The sequence below is a fragment of the Henckelia pumila genome, chromosome 3, assembly GCF_033568475.1.
Source record: "Henckelia pumila isolate YLH828 chromosome 3, ASM3356847v2, whole genome shotgun sequence".
Classification (NCBI taxonomy): Eukaryota; Viridiplantae; Streptophyta; class Magnoliopsida; order Lamiales; family Gesneriaceae; genus Henckelia; species Henckelia pumila.
This window is the reverse complement of record NC_133122.1, coordinates 21,405,563-21,410,800: the sequence shown is the minus strand read 5'-3', so window position 1 is coordinate 21,410,800 and position 5,238 is coordinate 21,405,563.

Genomic DNA, 5,238 nt, shown 5'->3' with positions numbered 1-5,238 from the left:
GGGCAGAATGGCCTAGAGTGCAGATGACGTTTGGAGAACTGTAGTGAGTGGCATGGAATGTAGATTTACTTTCAGAGTCAGATGACTCATGGCACGGAATATAGATTTATTTTTCAGAGCTAGATGACTCACTATAGTTTCACCAAAGTCAGGGGAATTGAGATATTTATCACCACCTCGATTGGGAGAGTCGGTGGTCGGTTAAAGATTTTATTTCCCCGGGATCCCAGAACTACGATTTATTGATATCAGATTTGATAGCCTATTCCTTGGCACATGCATTGAATTTATGCATTAACCTAGAGATTTCTATGGTTTAGAATATGCGTTTATAAATGCTAGCATGTTATGTTATTATATGACATTTATGATTGAATAAGTTACATGCTTAAATGATGTATATGCATGTTGTTCATACTGAGATTTATTCTCACCGGAGTTATCCGGATGTTGCTTTGTTTGTATGTGTGAATTGCATCAGGTTTGGGGCATGAGCGAGTCAGATGTGGCTTGGATAGCTCAAGATTGAGAAAGATTAGCATGTGGTGACTTCGGGCTAAGAATAGATTGCTGTCAAATGCATGTTAGAAGGTGTTGATTTAGTTTGAGCTTAGAAAACTTAGAATTGAGTTTATTGTATTGCACCTTAGAAACATGTATGCGATTATTGTTATGTCTAGATATGCATGTGTTTATGCTTCGGACATATTGAGATTATGTATGCAAATTTTCAGATTTGAAATAGCCCTAGCAACTTTGATCTTTGTTGTAGCCTTTGATAATTTTTGTAAATTTCTGCACCGACCCTTCCTGGTAGAATGAGCATAACGTTTTACTGAAAACTCCGATTAGGGTGTGGTTGGCGGAATTGGAAAGCTAAGACAAAGATCTACAACTGTTATGTTTATCATTTTAATAGATTCTGTAGTCCGAAACCTATGCGCGGGCGTGCCTGAAGTGGGGCGCGGGCGCGCGTGGGGTTTTGAAAAAAAAAATTGGTTTGAATATTCTTTTATTATATGATTAATTGTTGATTAATCGTTTATTGCCCTAAGATGAGATTAGCAACCCGAGGTTCCCACAACAGGTGGTATCAGAGCATAAAGTCTTGGACTAAGCTAGAAGTTGAGCGGGGTAGATTGAGTCGCATGCATTTATAGTATGGCATGAGTATGCTTTACTTGCTTTACAGAATTTTTTGAGATAAGAATTACGTGCTTATATGTTGATATGTATGCCTGATTTCTTGAATTCATTAGAATAAGTGAATTCATTTTAAGCATGTAATATGTGAAAAAGCATGAGAAATTGCAAGTATGTGTTCTATTTAGAAGCATGAGATTATATGTATGATATACTGACATTGTATGTTATAATCTCTGCCATATATATTGCTTCTGTTATTTAATAAGACAGATTATGCAGATAGCATGAGAACCTCAGACAGACAGAACCGTAGATAGAACAGAACAGTGTTAAGGTATGTTTTTGAGCCGATTGCACTGAGGAGTATGTTAGTTGAACAACTCAAAAGCTATTGATCATCAACTCAGAATGATATAGAATATGCTATGTCTAGAAAGGGGTTGAATTGAGAAGCTGGATTAGTTGTTCAAGAGAAAAATATTCCGATGAACATAGAATCAGCTTAATTTTATATCAACTCCAGGACTTAGCAAGAAGTTGGTGAAGTTGCCAGAAGAAGTACTGAAATTTTTTTGCAGGTAAGTAAACAGAATTGTTTATTTCCGTATATGCTAAAGAAGATAGAACAGAAGACTTTGCAGAATAGAAGCTAATAAGGTGATTTCAAGCCAGTAATAGAAGAACTAAATCATGAACCGATAGTACGAGGCAGAGTTGAATTTTGATTCACGCCTCTGTAATTGTGAAACACTATAATCATCACCTTCACTAAACTTTCATAGCAGTATAGCTATGAAGCAAGAGATAGTGACAATAACAGCAAAGATTGAGTCAGTCTAAACGCCAGCAGATGAAGATATATAAGCATAGTTTTCCTTAGCTGAAAGGCTCAAGTTGTATCAGATAAGAATATTATAGGTAAGTGAGTTAATTCTAGTTAACCGCTTATATATTGATTGCATAGCATATATTCATATATCACGATTTGTTATGCTATAATCTGTATCTGATGAGCCTGTATTCATCGTATTTGCTAAAATTTTGCCTTTGAGTAGATGGAATATATTTGTAAGATTAGTCATAGAAGATGAAATACATAATTGAGGAAATAAGATTGAATGTGCTGATATCAGGTGTGAGATATTAAGTTAGAATGCATTATAGATATTAATGCAATAACTGAGTACCAGTTAACAGCTGATTGAATCCGTGCACTGATAAAGCAATAGAAATGACTAGCAATTTATGATATGAGTTTCAGAAAGTAGATTTTGTTATTTCGGTACTGGTTATATCACGTTTGACCGTGGAAGAATGTCAGTAGAAGTCTAGTCGATATATTGAACTAGTACAAAATTAACCAAGAATTAACAGCAATGTCAGTGGTTAGACTATACATAAATAGTTCAATGACATATTTCGACCTTTCTACGACATGAATGCAGTTCTATATAGAGTGGTGTCTAGTACGAAAGTATTATGGCAACTCATATAGAAGAGCATTACGTGAACTGAAGAACTTCAGAAAGAGCTAGCAGATTGCGTAGAAAAGAGTTATTTAGTACCGAAATGATGATTAATTCTATGACAATGAGTTAAGTCGAAAAGAGTATATTCGAATATTGTCAGCTGAGAAGTAAGAATTAATAAAAGAACTCATATCAATAGAGAATAAGAAATATCAGTTACAGTTGAGCTTTTTCTTCAAATTTTGCTGAAGCTATTCCATCATAGAAGTCATGATTCTTGAATTTCTTGCTATCGATTAAGAGGTTTTTGTATTCGACCTCGATCGATTTTGATTGACTCTTATTCCTTTGCTAGAGTCTGTTTTGATTCATTTGCGTTGAGTTTTGAAATGCAAGTGAGTTGTTTTCACTTCGCAGATTTTGTCATTCAAAATAGTTGATTTTGGATGACTTTGAATTGAACAAGTTCCTTTGATTTGAAATTTGAGAATTATTGATTATTTGATGTGTATATTCAGTGTATTTTGAAGTTTTGGCTTGTAACTGATATAAATTTTGGATATAGAATATTGGCAAGATTTATGGGTTTTAGCTAATTGCTGGATTTATTGGGTGCAGATCTATACTTGTTGCATGTTTATGCTTGACAGATACTTAAACGATCAGAATTGTTGCAATCCAAGCTAAATTGGATTGGTTTGGAAAGATGAAAGCAACATTGATCTTAGATCAAGCAATAGAATATTGATTGAGAACGCTAGATTAAGATAAGAGATAAGACAGCAGAGCAGAACAGATGAATTTTTGCGGTGAATAATTGTTTGATTATGCCAGATATTCTAGATATGGAATATTAGATTCTAAAAGAGGCATATGACAACATATTTAATATCCATTCAGTTGTCTAAACATGTATGATTTACATGTAGTCATTACTTGGAAATTCATATTTGTGAAAGAAATGAAAGCAGATACGACATAATTAACATTACCAATACTAAAATTCCAGTAAAAGAGCAGAAAAGAAGAACTCAAGTGGTTTATGTAACAGATTAGTTACATAAGAGTTGAAAGAAGATCAACTTTGTGAACGACTGTAGTTCGAATCTACTCGAATCGTCATGATTTTGCGATTTAGAGTGTAGTAGATTTTGACAGATTTCAGAATATGTTGTATTAGACATGATACAGATGAATTTAGCAAGATGATCAGATTACAGGAATTATTGAAATCTATTGTCAAGATATAGACTTTAGATTTGTTTTTTAGATTGTGGCATTGATTGTCAGATGTTCTGAATATTTGGTTGTATGAGATTTCATTATACCATCCTTTGATTAGTGGACTATCAGATGTGATTATCCAAATTTCCAAGGATATGCTCAGAACTATAGTACTAGATTCGGTACTAGTTGCTTGATTATTTTCCACGCGAATACTATGATTCCTGTGACAGCTATTTGATAGATATAAAGACAGTATTTTGATGATTGATTGATCAGAAACACAGCATTGTCTTGATATTGAAACGATATTTCAGAAATATCAGCTATCAGACCAGATATCAGTCAAGAAAAGATAGAGAATGTGAAGATTGATTTGAACATAATAAAAAAAGAGCAGCATAGACAGAGTTAGCAAATGAGCAACAGATATAGATTTTGAAGCCTGAATAAAATGATCAGAAAAGAAGTTCTTTCTCAAGCATCAATAGGTTTAGAAAGAGATGTAAGAATTGATCCCTGTGAGTATTTGATCTAGCTAATTGATTAATACTCAATTTCGAATTGTCCGATAGATGAATTGTTATCCATATGCATTGGCTGAAGAATATCAGCTAGAATATGTATATGCATTCAATTCAGATAAAACCGAAGTCGATAAGATTGTAAGCAAGACAGACTAACTGATGCAGAGTTAGATCACGAGAAAAAACAACTTAGATATAAGTTGACTCAGTGATTTATGTTTATGAGAATTGATATGATTGCAGAAGCAATCAGAAAGAAGAGTAAGATATTATAGACGAGAAGATATCAGACTAGATATCTAAAACTCATAGAATTGAAGTTAGTATTACTTCAGTCAGCTATACGACTTACGAGAATCAGCAGTAAGATCGAATGCGATTTCGAGGACGAAATCATTCCTTAGAGGGGAGGAAATGTAAGGCCCAAAAATATTAAATTTTTAATTACGGGATTTAAGATTTAACTTCCGAATAAGAGAGAAAAGATGAATTAAAGAATTTATGGAAATTGGAGATTTCAATTTCGGGTCAGAAATATTTAATTTGAGGATTTTTGGATTTTCAGATTTTAATATCCGAAATTCTTAAATTAAAAGATTAAAAATAATTGAATTGATATTTATGGAATTTAAGATGTAAATTCCAGAATTATAAATATCAAAGATTTAATTGGAGGATGAAATCCGAGAAAGGGCCAATTTGCAAATATTGAGTAGTTCAAGGACTAAAATGCGATAAGGTCCGAAATAATTTAATTTTAATTCAAAAATATTTAATTTGAGAATATTTAGAGTTTAGACTTGAATTCTAATATTCTTAAATTATTTAGGATTGAAATTGAATTAAATCGCTTGTCCGGGGACTGAATTGCA